General features: G+C 45.5%; 1 long non-coding RNA gene across 1 annotated transcript in view; it reads left to right on the top strand.

Annotated features, from left to right (window-relative positions):
* The window catches only part of LOC140421586 (uncharacterized), a 34,906-nt gene extending 23,770 nt beyond the window's left edge, over positions 1 to 11,136 (top strand). The window contains exons 2-3 of the long non-coding RNA XR_011946922.1: positions 8,342 to 8,457; positions 10,405 to 11,136. This is a non-coding gene — a long non-coding RNA (uncharacterized lncRNA). The remainder of the gene's footprint in view (positions 1 to 8,341; positions 8,458 to 10,404) is intronic.
* The last annotated feature ends 5,746 nt before the right edge of the window (positions 11,137 to 16,882 follow it).

The raw sequence follows: 16,882 nt of genomic DNA, 5'->3' as shown, positions 1-16,882 counted from the left end.
GGTGGAGAAACCCACTGGTTTCCTTTAATTAATTCAAAACGTAACTTTGCTGGTGTTCACTGACTCAAAGGAAAGGTATCCGATTACACTACGGCTGCTGCTGTTATCTCAAAGCCTGAGTGAGAAGCACTGTCTGTTTTCAACACCGCCTGCTGCTGTTAACCCTTTGAGAGACTTCTGCTTCAACCAATATGCAGCATTCCTCACAATCTCAACTAGACCTCGGAACTTTACAGTCCAAGGAGACAATTTTAGCTTAATCAACTATATATTTAAAACACTCACACATAGAGTTGAACCATCTTCAGATTTAAAAACAGTTATACTGGACTGAACCTTCATCTATTGAAGTCCCATCAGCCCCTGAACCGATATAATAGACTGAACCTTCATTAATGAAGTCACATCAGCCTCTGAACCCTTATAATAGACTGAACCTTCATTAATGAAGTCACATCAGCCTCTGAACCCATATAATAGACTGAACCTTCATTAATGAAGTCACATCAGCCTCTGAACCCATATAATATACTGAACCTTCATTACTAAAGTCCCATCAGCCCAAAACCCTAACCCAAGCCGAAACAACAATATGAAATCCCATCAATTAAAGTGCTAATCCCCAGACTGACCTGTGATTTCGTCGAGGCGGTCTTTCTGTGCCAACCGCGAGTGACCAGACTAATCAGACGATAAGAAGAGGGGAACAATCAATGCGCGGTCGTTTTCCAGTTCTACATTGAGAGCCCTTTGTTCCCCATCCTCCTGTTCATAATCAGTCTAATTCTGATTTCGCAGTTGGATCAGGATCGCCCTGAGAAATCCCGGTTTTCGGCACCAAATGTTGATCCCCAAATTTCTTTCTCTGTCACTCTGGCCTCAATAAAAGTTGAGATGGATTCGCACGTAAAAAGAAGTTATTTATTTAGCTTGCAAGCTTGATTCATTTCATAGAAATATAAGAGACATCCAGTTTCCTATATCCCAGAAAGCGAATGAACAAAGAAACAAAGGGATCTCTGCAAATCAATTCAAATGGTATCAAGTTTCACATACTCGATGGACATAGGTCAGCCTATGTCCCTCCTGACCTGTTCGATCTATTCTGATTGGCTCACTTCCAATCCCTTTCTCTGGCCCCTATCAATGCAGCATCACTCTCATAGACACACCTCTTCCTGCTTTTTCCATGCGGTCTCAAACCCCTTTGTCCCTAACTGCCAGAATCAAAGTGGCTTATTTCTACATTACATTAACTAGTATCTCTAAAGTAACTATTTTATATCACATTCGTCAATTGCATTTGCCTTCCTAACTGCTGAGTAAATCTGCATGTTAACCTAGAGAATCCTGAACTAAGCCTTCTGTTATGGGCCAGGGTTTAGAGAACCCCAAAGTGTATCATGGAGTTCACCTGACCCAAGACTGTTACTAGATTGTGATATGGGGAGCACACGGCCCACCCTACAAGTGTGGTACAGCAGAAATGGAAAAGTATTTTTTAAAGCAAAACAATGTTTATGCTATAGACTCAAGTTAACCTTTTTAAAACATACAGTGAACATCTTAGCATCCATTAATTCAAATACAACCCCCAAAGAATACAACACTAAGTAATCTTTAAGATGTCCTTTTAACATCCATAAGACTTAAAAGGAACCTTTAAACAGAAGCACATCAGGTTAAAGTCATTACTGAGAGCAGTTATTAGTTTTAACTCACCAAAGGATCGATTTACAGTCTTTAGATTACAGAGTGAGAGACTAATGCCCCCTTCTGGCTGTGACTGCAGCTATCCAGCTCTGAAAACGAAACTAAAACACACCCTGCAGCAAATAGCGTAAACCAAAAGTAAAAAGCTGACTGACAGCCCAGCTCCACCCACACTCTGACATCACTGATAAGCACCCATTTCTTAAAGATACATTTCTTAAACACCCATTTCTTAAAGGTACTCCCACATGACACCTCCCCCCAAGAAAAAAAAATACACCATCAACTTCAAGATGGTTTCATTTTTCAACTTTCCACTAATGTTTAAGAAATGCACACAGGCGGCCCTCAACATTTGGGGGCAGTGGAGGTGGCATAGGGGGGAAGCTGGGGTCTCGGCATGAACCCCATTATGGGGGAACCACCGGTTCACCCCAGGAAGAACATGTGGGGGGTTTTCGGGGTGGCACAGGGCAGGGATACGAACGTTGGGGGACCTGTTTGTGGATGGGAAGTTTGCGAGCTTGGGTGAGCTGGAGGAGAAGTACAGGCTCCCCCCCGGGGAACAACTTGAGGTACTTACAGGTAAGGGCATTTGCCAGATGGCAGGTGGTGGAATTCCCGCGGCTACTGCCACACACAGTACAGGACACGGTGCTCTCAGGGGGTTGGGAGGGAGTGGGGAAGATTTCAAAAACTTGCCAGGTGATGCAGGAGGAGGAGGAGGTCTCGGTGGTGGAGTTGAAAGGTAAATGGGAGGAGGGGTTGGGAGAGGAGATCGAAGAGGGGACGTGGGCAGATGCCCTAGGGAGGGTGAATTCGTCCGCTTCATGCGTGAGGCTCAGCCTCATACAGTTTAAGGTGCTGCACAGGGCACACATGACAGGGACAAGGATGAGCCGGTTCTTTGGGGGTGAGGACAGGTGTGTTAGGTGCTCAGGGAGCCCAGCATATCACACCCATATGTTCTGCGCATGCCCAGCGCTGCATGAATTTTGGAAGGGCGTAGCGAGGACGGTGTCGAGGGTGGTAGGATCCAGGGTCAAACCAGGCTGGGGGCTCGCAGTATTTGGGGTGGCAGAGGAGCCGGGAGTGCAGTAGGCGAAAGAGGCCGGAATTCTGGCCTTTGCGTTCCTGGTAGCCCGGCGAAGGATTCTCCTTCAATGGAAAGATGCGAGACCCCAAGGGTGGAATCCTGGATCAGCGATATGGCAGGGTTCATTCATTTGGAGAGGGTGAAATCGCCTTGAGAGGGTCGGTTCAAGGGTTCTTTAGGCGGTGGCAACCATTCTTGGACTTTCTGGCATTGGTCATTGGCGGCAGCAGCTCGGGGGTTGGGGGGGGTTTACTTTATTTTTGTTTATGTTATTTACACTGGAGGGTCTGAGGGGGTGTATACACCTGTTGTCTTAAGTAGGGGTGTTAATGTTAATTTATTATTTATGTACAGGGGGGGAGGGGTTTGGGGGGTTGCTTTTTTAGATTGTGTTTTATGCTTAACCCTGTTGAGTTCTTTTTTCTTTCTCATTTTGTTATTGATATTTTATGAAAACCTTTAATAAAAATTATTTAAAAAAGAAATGCACACAGTGAATATACTTTTTCGTTTCAAAAAACAACACGCAAACAGGTGCAATAATATAGTCCATTTCTTTTTGTTCTTCTTCCTCCAACTGAAACTCCTTCTCGATTGACCCTTGTAATTCTCCAATAGAGGAGCATTGATTATCACAACTTTCAGGCAGTCAAATGCCTGTTGAAACTCTGCTGTCCATAGAAATTTTTGACGTTTCTTCAGCAAGTCCATCAGTGGAGTAATCACGCTGCAAAAACTTTTCACAAATGTTCGATCAAATCCACTCATGTCAAGAAATCGCATTATTTCCCTTTGTCTTGACGGTATTGGAAACTCCTCAATAACTGTTGGGTTCACATCCCATGTGACCATTCGCCCCTGTCTGATTTTATGGCCAAGGAAAGTGACTTGGGCTTTTCCAAATTCACTTTTGGTTAGGTTTATCACCAAACCTGTCTCCTGAAGTCGATCGAATAACTTCATCAGGTGTTTCAACTGTTCTTTCCCTGTCTGGCTGAAAATGACCAGATCTTCAATGTATACCGCACAATTAGGTAATCCTGAAACAACTTTGTTAGTTAACCGTTGAAATGTGACTGGGGCATTTTTCATGCCAAATGGCATAACTTTGAACTGGTATATACCATCTGGAGTCACAAAAGCTGAAATCACCTTCGCCTTTTCGGATAAAGATACCTTTAAGTAAATCCAGTTTGGAAATAAAAGCTGATTGTCCCACTTTCACAATGCAATCCTCCAGACGTGAGACAGAATAAGAGTATGTTCTTATAACTGCATTAACCTTTCTATAGTTCACACACAACTGTTGGATATGTCTTGTTTAGGTACCATAACTATGGATGAGCTCCATTGGCTGCAACCCACTTCAATTATGCCATTTTTAAGCATACTCTCAATCCTTTTGTTAACCTGTGCCAATTTTAAAGGGTTAAGTCTCTATGGATGTTGTTTGATTGGAACCACATTTCCCACATCTACATCAAGTACAGCCATTTTAGTACTTCCCAATTTATCTCTACAAACTTGTCCATGCGATATCAATAACTCTTTCAGGTCAGTTCATTGTTCCTCTGGAAGGTAACTCAACAATTTATCCAATTTTTAAGAACATCCTCGTTTTCCAATTTAATTTGAAGTATGTCAAATTCATAGTCATCTGGATTTGGTTCGTCACTTTGAGTTAGAATCATTAAAACCTCCTCCTGTTTCTCTCCTTCCCTTTCAACGTACCTTTTAAGCATGTTCACATGAAGTTTTCCTTCTATCAGGCATTCTTACCACATAATTCACCTCACTTAATATCCTTTCAATCTGATAAGGTCCACAAAACCTTGCTTCTAAAGGTTCACCTACCACTGGTAACAATACAAAAACTTTATCTCCACAGGCAAAACTAGGAACTTTGGATTTCTTGTCCGCTATCCATGTCATTCCATGTTGTGCACCTTTTAAATGCTGTCTAACCAATTCACATGCTCTATTTAATCGTTCTCTAAAATTTGACATGTAATCCAATCATGTAATTTTCGATTTCTCACTCACCAATTTTTCTTTAATCAATTTAAGTGGTCCCCTTACCTCATGACCTAAAGTTAGTTCAAAAGTCTAAATTTGGTTGACTCATTAGGTGCATCCCTAATTGCAAACAGTACGAATGGAATTCCTTTCTCCAAATCCTCTGGGTAATCTTGAACATAAGTCCTCAACATTGTCTTTAATGTCGGACGTCACCTTTCTAATGCTCCCTGTGATTCTGGATGGTACGCAGTTGATTTAAATTGTTTTATTCCTAAGCTATCCATAACTTCTTTAAATAACCTTGAGGCAAAATTCGATCCTTGATCCGATTGTATTTCTGTGGGTAGTCCATATTTAGTAAAGAATTTAAGTAACTCCTCCACAATCTTTTTAGCTGTAATATTACGTACTGGAATGGCCTCTGGAAATCTAGTAGACACATCCATTATAGTCAAAAGATATTGATTCCCACTTTTAGTTTTCGGAAGTGGTCCTACGCAATCAATTAAGACCCTTGTAAAAGAGTCCTCAAATGCTAGAATGGGTATTAAGTGCGGTTTTATCACTGCTTGAGGTTTCCCTATCGCTTCACATATGTGACATGATTGACAAAATTTAACAACATCTTTATGTCGTCCAGGCTAATAAAAATGTTTTTGTATTTTAGCTTGAGTTTTCCTTATTCCCAAATTAAACTTTCACCCATTCCTTTGTTCCCTGTAGACTTACTTGTTCTAATGCACTCCCGGCTGATCTCCCACATTAAATCTCACTACAAACCAGAGATCATAAACTTTATTGCTTAATCACACCAAGTTTCATTCATGCTCACAGACCTACAAAAGTCCCAGTGAAGAAGTATATACATTTAAAAATTCTCATCTGCGCACGGTGGCGCAGTGGTAGCACTGCAGTCTCACGGTGCTGAAGTCCCAGGTTAAATCCCGGCTCTGGGTCACTGTCCGTGTGGAGTTTGCACATTCTCCCAGTGTTTGTGTGGGTTTCGCCCCCACAACTCAAAGATGTGCAAGGAAGGTGGATTGGCCACGCTAAATTGTCCCTTAATTGGAAAAAATGAATTGGGTACTCTAAATTTAAAAAAAAAAAATTCTCATCCTTGTTTTCAAATTTCTCCATGCTCTTTTTCCACTCTCTGTAATCTCCATGCCCTTCTCTATGTCTCTGCAATCTCCTCCATGGTATTTTTTCTCACTGTAATCTCCTCCATGCTCTGATCTCTCCCAGTCTCTGCAATCTCCTCCAGCCTCCCAACTGCCAAGGTCTCTGCACTCCTCTCAGTCTGGCTTCCTGACCATTCCTGATTTTAATCACTCCATGTTTGGTATCCATGCCTCGAGCAAAGGCCACAAACTCTAGAATTTCCTCCGCAAACCTCGTGACTTCTCTATCTTCCTATCCTCCTTTAAGATACTCGCTTTATCCTACCTCTGACCATCTGCCCTGCCCTCTTATCTCCTTACATGACTGTGTGTCAAATATTGCTTTTTAACACACCTACGGAGCACCTCAGAATGGTCCATTACTTGAAAGGTGCTTTATAAATAGAGTTTTATTGATTTGGACATGTATCACTGTTCATTCATCATCACTGGGTGAATAACCTGTAACTCCAGCATTGTGGGAGCACCTTCACCACACAGACTGCAGCGGTTCAAGAAGGTCAAACATCATCTTCTGCACAGGTAATTGGGGATGGGGAATATTTGCTGCTGGTCTCGTTAGTGAAAGGACAGGGAGGTGGGAGGAGCTGATTTGCTTTGGCAGAGAAAGCCAGCACATGACAGGATGGGCTGAATGGCCTCAGTCTGTATTGTAACCATTCAATGATTCCACTGATAAAAAAAGCAACGCTGGAGACCAGGGATCAACCTCTGGAACCAATGGCCAACCTGATACAAAGCGGCTCTTCATTGATCTGGGAGCTGCGGCCCTGGTCGGTGTAAACGGGGGGAGGGCGGATCCACTCAGTTTGTTCCCGGGGTTTCCGGAGCTTCTCCATCCACCCACCAGACCTCCGCCCCACCATCCCTCCTTTACACATTGTGGACCCGTCTGCCCATCACCCGCACTGCGCATGCTTCACTCACAGTCCAGCCCCGCCCCCATTCACTCTGATTGGTTGGAGGACCTGTTGCTCACGTCCAGTCCTCCAGACCCTCCCCCTGTATTCCTATTGGTCCGGAGCCGCCGCCAATTACCTCCCGGGCATTGTGACCATTGGGGCTGTGCCCAGCACATGCGTAGTGCAGGTTGTCGCTGGCGGAGCGAGAGGGAAAGAGACAATCGAGTGACTTTCAGGAATGGAGCCGGTGGGTGGCCGGGGAGCGATAGAAGCTGCAATTTAAGGGGCAATTTCATGTGGCCAATCCACCTACGCTGCATATCTTTGGGTTGTGGGGGGTGAAACCCACGCAAACACTGGGAGAATGTGCAAACTCCACACGGACAGTGACCCCGAGCCGGGATCGAACCTGGGACCGCGGCGCCGTGAGGCAGCAGGGCTAACCCACTGCGCAACCGTGCTGCCCTCCGAGTAAAATATTAATGGGCCCGACTTAAACAGCACCGAACAGAGTGAGAGCTGAGCGGTGACAGGCCCGGGTTACCGGCCGCCATCTTTACAGAGGACAAGGTGCCGCAGGGCGCATGCGCTGCGAGCCTGGGCCGGATGACAACTCTCCTGGATTGACTGACTGGAGTCTCCAGGATTTTGTTTTAATCATTTGTGGGAGTCACTGGCTGGGCCAACATTTATTGCCCATCCCTAATTTCCCTGGAACCGAGCGGTTTGCTCGGCCATCTCGGAGGGCATTTAAAGAGTCAACCACATTACTGTGGTTTGGAATCGTGTCGGCCAGACCAGGTAAGGACGGCAGATTTTCTTTTCTATTCCTTCACGGGATGTGGGTGTCGTTGGCTGGGCCAGCATTCACTGCCCAGAACTAATTGCCCTTGAACTGAGTGCATCTCAGAGAGCATTTTAAGAGTCAACCAGCTGACTGTGGATCTGGAGTCACTTGTGGGTCAGGCTATGTAAGGATAGAAGATTTCCTTGAACCAGATGGGTCTTTGCAACAACCAACAATGGTTTCATGGCCACCACTAGACTTTCAATAAATTCAAATTTTACTTTCTGCCTTGGTGAGATTCATGTCTGGGTGTCTGGAAAATCATTGGGACAGTAAAGAAGATTTTTTTGTAATTTTCTTTGAACATTTCTCTTCAGCAGATATAAAAATATTGAAAATGGGATAAAGGTTGTTTGGCTGACGGTCAAACACTGTCCTGTAAGGTAATGAGTCCTTTTGCTTCCCAATTGGCCGAGGAAGGCAGTGTGTCACAGGGATGGATGTGTTGACCGATTAATGGCTGGTGGATGGGGGCCAGGTCATGTGATCAAACCTCCAGGAATACATTTAATCAAAGTTGGTGAGGAGAGAATGTTGTGAATTTCTATCCTAAACTGACAGTGAGGTTTCTGTAAATTTACAGGATACTGGAAGTGGAGGTTTAACAGACGGGAAAAGCAAACCAAACGTCACATTGCGATCTGACAGAGTCACTCGATTCATCAGAACCTGAATATCAGCAGCATCTGGGTGTGGAAGGTAAAAGGTTTGTCTGTTCTGTCTGTGAGTGAAGATTTCAGGTCTCAGTGTGACTGGAAAAGCCCCGAGATTCACAAACCCTGGTGAGACCAAACCTGGAGAACTGTGTTCAGTTCTGGGCAACAAACCTGAGGAAGGATAGAATGGCCTCGGAGAGAGTGTAGCACAGATTTACCTGGGTGATATTTGAACCCCCCGGGGTTAAATTACAAAACTAGATTACACAAAAGAGTCAGAGCCATGATGGCACAAAGAAGAAAATTCGGCCCATTGAGTCCATGCTAGCTCTCTGGAGCAATCCAGTTAGTCCCATTCTCCTGCTCCCTGTATCCTCGCAGGTTTATTTCCCTCAGATGTCTATCCAATTTCCTTTTGAAATCAAATCATTCATTGTGTCTATTTTCAAACTCCCTCATAGGCAGCAAGCTTCAGGTCATTGCCGCTCGCTGTGTATATCTCATATCACCTCATATCTCCTGTACCTTTTACATACAAACTCGGAACAGGCCACTCGGCCCCTCGAGCCTGCTCAGCATTCAATAAGATTGCGGCTGATCTCATTCTAACGTTAACTCCACATTCCTGCCTACCCCTGATAACCTTTCACCTCCTTGCTCATCAAGAATCTATCCCGTTCTGCCTTAAAAATATTCAAGAACTCTGCTTCCACTGCCTTTTAAGGAAGTGAGTTCCAAAGTTTTACAATCCACAAGAGAAAGAAAAATCCTCATCTCCATCTTAAATGGGTGACTCCTTATTTTGCAACAGCGATGCCCTCGTTCTCGATTCTCCCACAAGAGGAAACATCCTCTCCACATCTACCCTGTCAAGACCCCTCAGGATCTTATATTGTTCAATCCAGGTTTTACCCCAAACTTTAAATCTGTGTCCCGACTGCATGCACGATCAGTGAATGGAAACCGTTTCTTTGTCCACCTGATGGAAATCTGGCATAATCTTGTGGACCTGAATCACATCTCCCCTCAATGTCCTTTGCTGGAACCATTCTGGTAAATCTCCTCTGCACCTTCTCCAAGAACCTTCATATCCTTCCTTTTTAAAAAATTTCAGAGTATCCAATTCATTTTTTCCAATTAAATGAATGTGAATGCAAATTAGCGTGGCCAATCCACCTAGCCTGCACACCTTTGGGTTGTGGGTGCGAAACCCGCGCAAACACGGGGAGAATGTGCAAACTCCAAACGGACAGTGACCCAGAGCTGGGATTGAACCTGGGACCTCGGCGCCGTGAGGCAGCAGGGCTAACGTTCTGCGCCACCGTGCTGCCCTCTTCACATCTTTCCTGAAGCGTGGTGACCCGAGGTTCATAGAATTCCTACAGTGCAGAATCATAGAATGTACAGTGCAGAAGGAGGCATTTCAGCCCATCAGGTCTGCACTGGCCTTTGGAAAGAGCACCCTACTTGAGCTTACACCCACGCCTCCACCCTGTCCCCGGAACCCAGTGACTCCAACTAACCTTCGGACACGAAGGGGCAATTTATTGTGGCCAATCCACCTAACCTGCACATCTTTGGACTGTGGGAGGAAACCCACGCAGACACGGGGAGAAACTGCAAACTTCAGACCTCGTCATCCAAGACTCGAATTGAACCCGGGACCCTGGAGCTGTGAGGCAGCAGTGCTAACCACTTTTCCACCAGGAGCATCATTTTACTATCAATATTTCAATTTATGAAGCTCAAGGTCGAATATGCTTTGCCAAATACTGTCTTAATATGCCTTGCAGATATACAAAATCCCTCTTCACCTCTTTCCCCCTCCTCCCAAGGAGGCCAGTTGGGTTTTATAACAATCCAGCCGTTTTCATGGTCACTTTTTCCCAGTGCCGGCCCCACAAATGACCAGATTCATTCAGCAATTTCACCACCTGCCTTTGTGATTTTGTGGGTTCTCTCTCACTATCTCTTTTCTGTTTTAAATCAGTTTCACAGGGTGTTCGAAAGGGAGGCTTCAAGTCCAGAAACTCTAACCTAACATCACTTCAGGATCTGACAGAGTCCTCAATTTATCTTATCCTGAATACCATCGTACTTTGAACATGGAAGGAAAACGCATTGTTCATAGTGGGGAGAAACCGTACACGTGTTGTGTGTGTGGACGAGGATTCAGTCAATCATCAGGCCTCAGAAGCCACAAACACAGTCACACTGAGGAGAAACCGTGGAAATGTGCAGACTGTGGGAAAGGATTCACTTTCCCATCAAAGCTGGAAACTCATCGACACAGTCACACTGGGGAGAGACCATTCACCTGCTCCAAGTGTGGGAAGGGATTCACTCGGTCATCCCACCTGGTGAGTCACCAGCGAGTTCACACTGATGAGAGACCGTTTCAATGTCCAGACTGCGAGAAGTGCTATAAAAATTCTGGGAATCTGATGTTCCATCAACGTGTTCACACTGACGAGAGACCGTTCAGGTGCTCTCACTGCGGGACTGGGTTCAGGCAATCATCTGACCTCACTGCACATCAGCGAACCCACACTGGGGAGAGACCATTCACCTGCTCAGAGTGTGGGAAGGGATTCACTCGGTCATCCCACCTGGTGAGTCACCAGCGAGTTCACACTGATGAGAGACCGTTCCAATGTCCAGACTGCGGGAAGTGCTTTAAAAGTTCTACGAATCTGATGTTCCATCAACGTGTTCACACTGACGAGAGACCGTTCAGGTGCTCTCACTGCAGGACTGGGTTCAGACGATCATCTGACCTCACTGTACATCAGCGAGTTCACACCGGAGAGAGGCCATTCACCTGCTCCGAGTGTGGGAAGGGATTCACTCGATCATCCAACCTGCAGGCACATCAACGAGGCCACAAGTAACCACAGTGAATGGATTTTGCTGTTCCTCACATTCAGGACTGAACCATGTTCATTTGGGTCTCTTTCTGCTGATAACAAACTCCAGCCCATTTACAGGGGCTAATATTCTAAATAGAAGTCAAATAAATTAAATTTGTGTGAAATACGCTGTGTGCTGAAACTTTTTAATATCTCTGACACAAGTTAGTTCCTTTTGAAGTACTCTCACTCTCCCCCGTCTCTTCCATCCTCACCTCCAACAAGATGTGTGAGGAGCTTGTGGAGCTGCTTTGTGACTGAGATTGAGTAAATCCGATCAGCTGCCTCTGCTGCTTCCCTCCCTTCCATGAGCCCACCGGACCAAACTGTCTCTAAATTACATCCTTTCCCGAACCCAGAACCCACATTTTTCTCTAGTTTCTCCCCCTTCTTCCCTCATGCCCTCTCAGTGCTCATCTTGTCCATGAGACCCAGCTGCTGCTCCATCGACCCTATTCCCACTGAGCTGCCGATCAGCCAACTACCCTGTGTCTATGGATATTGTCAACATTTCTCTCTCTTCAGGTACTGTCACTCTGTCCTTCAAATTGCCATCCTCACTCCCTCCTCAATAAAACAAACCCTTGACCCTGCCCTCCTTACAAATTACTGCCCCATCTTCAACCTCCCTCTCCTCTCCAAACTCTTTGAACATGTTACCACCTTCCAAATCCTTGTCCATCATTCCCAGAACTTCCATGTTTGAATCCCTTCAATCAGGTCTCTGCCCTATCACAGTGAAATACAAGAGACAAACAGAATCTTACCCGGAGAGAAAGACAGACAATCCGGGAGCTTGGATCCAACACCGATATGTTCATCAGACCAGAAGCAAGGGCAGCATCATAGTCATTATTGAGAGACAACAATACCTGCAGGAGACAGACAGACAACTAAACAACACGAATCACAGTCCCAAGATCCCTTGACTCATATACCCGAGACAGGAAGGAGAATTGGAGACAGACTGGAAGAACTCAAAGACTCCAGACACATTAACCAAAAACAGATGGAATATCTGAGGGGACAACAGGTCGAACCAAGGAAGTTCTACCTGCTCCCTAAAATACCAAACACCCTGACACATAAAGATTATTATTATTGTCACAAATAGGCTTACATTAACTTTGCAATGAAGTGACTGTGAAAAGCCTCTGGTCGCCACTCTCTGGTGCGTGTTATGGTACACAGGGAGAATTCAGACTGTCCAATTCACCTAACAAATACGTCTTTGAGGACTTGGAGGAAACCAGAGCACCCGGAGGAAACTCATGCAGACGTGGGGAGAATCCGCACAGACAGTGACCAAGCAGGATTTGAACTCGGGACCCCGGCGTTATGAAGCAACAGTGCTAACCACTGTAATACAATCAGGGAAATATTACCAGACAGACCCATTGGATCAGATGAAAGAGAAAATCATACTGAATCATAGAATTTACAGTGCAGAAGGAGGCCATTCGGCCCATCGAGCCTGCACTGGTCCTTGGAAAGAGCACCCTACTTAAACCCATGCCTCCACCCTATCCCCGTAACCCAGTAACTCCACCTAATTTTTTTTTGGACACTAAGGGGCAATTTAGCACAGCCAATCCACCTAACCTGCACATCTTTGGACAGAGTGAAAACTGGGACACCCGGAGGGAACCCACACAGACACGGGGAGAATGTGCAAACTCCACACAGTCACCCAAGGCCAGAATAGCTGAAACATCAACACACTTCCTGGTAGTCGATGGTACAGTGTTCAATAAATATAATAAGTGGATTAAAAGGGTGTGTAATATAGAATAAAAGCAGAAAATGCTAAATTAACTCAACAGGTCTGGCAGCATCGAAGAATCCCTACAGTGCAGAAGGAGGCTATTTGGCCATCGAGTTTGCACCAACCCTACAAAAGAGCACCCCACCCAGGTGCACTTCCCCCACCCTTTCCCTGTAACCCCACTTCACCTTTGGACACTAAGGGGCAATTTAGCACAGCCAATCCACCAAGATCCCACAAACAGAAATGTGACGGTAACCAGAGAATCTGTTCAGTGATAGAACATAGAACATAGAACATAGAAAATACAGCACAGAACAGGCCCTTCGGCCCACGATGTTGTGCCGAACCTTTGTCCTAGATTAATCATAGATTATCATTGAATCTACAGTGCAGAAGGAGGCCATTCGGCCCCCTGAGTCTGCACCAGCTCTTGGAAAGAGCACCCTACCCAAACTCAACACCTCCACCCAACACCAAGGGCAATTTGGACATTAAGGGCAATTTATCATTGGCCAATTCACCTAACCCGCACATCTTTGGACTGTGGGAGGAAACCGGAGCACCCGGAGGAAACCCACGCAGACACGGGGAGGACGTGCAGACTCCACACAGACAATGACCCAAGCCGAAATCGAACCTGGGACCATGGATCTGTGAAGCAATTGTGCTATCCACAATGCTACCGTGCTGCCCTTAAGAACAAATAAATCTACACTATATAATTTTCCCGTAATCCATGTACCTATCCAACAGCTGCTTGAAGGTCACTAATGTTTCTGACTCAACTACTTCCACAGGCAGTGCATTCCATGCCCCCACTACTCTCTGGGTAAAGAACCTACCTCTGATATCCCTCCTATATCTTCCACCTTTCACCTTAAATTTATGTCCCCTTGTAATGGTGTGTTCCACCTGGGGAAAAAGTCTCTGACTGTCTACTCTATCTATTCCCCTGATCATCTTATAAACCTCTATCAAGTCGCCCCTCATCCTTCTCCGCTCTAATGAGAAAAGGCCTAGCACCCTCAACCTTTCCTCGTAAGACCTACTCTCCATTCCAGGCAACATCCTGGTAAATCTTCTTTGCACCTTTTCCAGAGCTTCCACATCCTTCCTAAAATGAGGCGACCAGAACTGTACACAGTACTCCAAATGTGGCCTTACCAAAGTTTTGTACAGCTGCATCATCACCTCACGGCTCTTAAATTCAATCCCTCTGTTAATGAACGCGAGCACACCATAGGCCTTCTTCACAGCTCTATCCACTTGAGTGGCAACTTTCAAAGATGTATGAACATAGACCCCAAGGTCTCTCTGCTCCTCCACAATGCCAAGAACTCTACCGTTAACCCTGTATTCCGCATTCATATTTGTCCTTCCAAAATGGACAACCTCACACTTTTCAGGGTTAAACTCCATCTGCCACTTCTCAGCCCAGCTCTGCATCCTATCTATGTCTCTTTGCAGCCGACAACAGCCCTCCTTACTATCCACAACTCCACCAATCTTCGTATCGTCTGCAAATTTACTGACCCACCCTTCAACTCCCTCATCCAAGTCATTAATGAAAATCACAAACAGCAGAGGACCCAGAACTGATCCCTGCGGTACGCCACTGGTAACTGGGATCCAGGCTGAATATTTGCCATCCACCACCACTCTCTGACTTCTATCGGTTAGCCAGTTCGTTGTCCAACTGGCCAAATTTCCCACTATCCCATGCCTCCTTACTTTCTTCATAAGCCTACCATGGGGAACTTTATCAAATGCCTTACTAAAATCCATGTACACTACATCCACTGCTTTACCTTCATCCACATGCTTGGTCACCTCCTCAAAGAATTCAATAAGATTTGTAAGGCAAGACCTACCCCTCACAAATCCGTGCTGACTATCCCTAATCAAGCAGTGTCTTTCCAGATGCTCAGAAATCCTATCCTTCAGTACCCTTTCCATTACTTTGCCTACCACCGAAGTAAGACTAACTGGCCTGTAATTCCCAGGGTTATCCCTAGTTCCTTTTTTGAACAGGGGCACGACATTCGCCACTCTCCAATCCCCTGGTACCACCCCTGTTGACAGTGAGGACGAAAAGATAATTGCCAACGGCTCTGCAATTTCATCTCTTGCTTCCCATAGAATCCTTGGACATAACCCGTCAGGCCCGGGGGACTTGTCTATCCTCAAGTTTTTCAAAATGCCCAACACATCTTCCTTCCTAACAAGTATTTCCTCGAGCTTACCAATCTGTTTCACACTGTCCTCTCCAACAATATCGCCCCTCTCATTTGTAAATACAGAAGAAAAGTACTCGTTCAAGACCTCTCCTATCTCTTCAGACTCAATACACAATCTCCCGCTACTGTCCTTGATCGGACCTACCCTCGCTCTAGTCATTCTCATATTTCTCACATATGTGTAAAAGGCCTTGGGGTTTTCTTTGATCCTACCCGCCAAAGATTGTTCATGCCCTCTCTTAGCTCTCCTAATCCCTTTCTTCAGTTCCCTCCTGGCTATCTTGTATCCCTCCAATGCCCTGTCTGAACCTTGTTTCCTCAGCCTTACATAAGTCACCTTTTTCCTCTTAACAAGACATTCAACCTCTCTTGTCAACCATGGTTCCCTCACTCGACCATCTCTTCCCTGCCTGACAGGGACATACATATCAAGGACACGTAGCACCTGTTCCTTGAACAAGTTCCACATTTCACTTGTGTCCTTCCCTGCCAGCCTATGTTCCCAACTTATGCACTTCAATTCTTGTCTGACAACATCGTATTTACCCTTCCCCCAATTGTAAACCTTGCCCTGTTGCACGTACCTATCCCTCTCCATTACTAAAGTGAAAGTCACAGAATTGTGGTCACTATCTCCAAAATGCTCCCCCACTAACAAATCTATCACTTGCCCTGGTTCATTACCCAGTACTAAATCCAATATTGCCCCTCCTCTGGTTGGACAATCTACATACTGTGTTAGAAAAGCTTCCTGGACACACTGCACAAACACCACCCCATCCAAACTATTTGATCTAAAGAGTTTCCACTCAATATTTGGGAAGTTAAAGTCGCCCATGACTACCACCCTATGACTTCTGCACCTTTCCAAAATCTGTTTCCCAATCTGTTCCTCCACATCTCTGCTACTACTGGGGGGCCTATAGAAAACTCCTAACAAGGTGACTGCTCCTTTCCTATTTCTGACTTCAACCCATACTACCTCAATAGGGTGATACTCCTCGAACTGCCTTTCTGCAGCTGTTATACTATCTCTAATTAATAATGCCACCCCCCACCTCTTTTACCACCCTCCCTAATCTTATTGAAACATCTATAACCAGGGACCTCCAACAACCATTTCTGCCCCTCTTCTATCCAAGTTTCCGTGATGGCCACCACATCGTAGTCCCAAGTACCGATCCATGCCTTAAGTTCACCCACCTTATTCCTGATGCTTCTTGCGTTGAAGTATACACACTTCAACCCATCTCCGTGCCTGTAAATACTCTCCTTTGTCAGTGTTCCCTTCCCCACTGCCTCATTACATGCTTTGGCGTCCTGAATATCGGCTACCTTAGTTGCTGGACTACAAATCCGGTTCCCATTCCCCTGCCAAATTAGTTTAAACCCTCCCGAAGAGTACTAGCAAACCTCCCTCCCAGGATATTGGTGCCCCTCTGGTTCAGATGTTTGTTGAGGGATGAATATTAAGCAGTAAACCAGGGCGAACTCCCCTACTCTTTGGAATAACATCATGGGAACTTTTACACCCAACTGAGAGCAGATGGGGCC

The sequence above is a fragment of the Scyliorhinus torazame genome, chromosome 5 (genome assembly GCF_047496885.1).
Source record: "Scyliorhinus torazame isolate Kashiwa2021f chromosome 5, sScyTor2.1, whole genome shotgun sequence".
Taxonomy (NCBI): Eukaryota; Metazoa; Chordata; class Chondrichthyes; order Carcharhiniformes; family Scyliorhinidae; genus Scyliorhinus; species Scyliorhinus torazame.
This window is presented reverse-complemented; position numbering and strand designations above follow the sequence as displayed.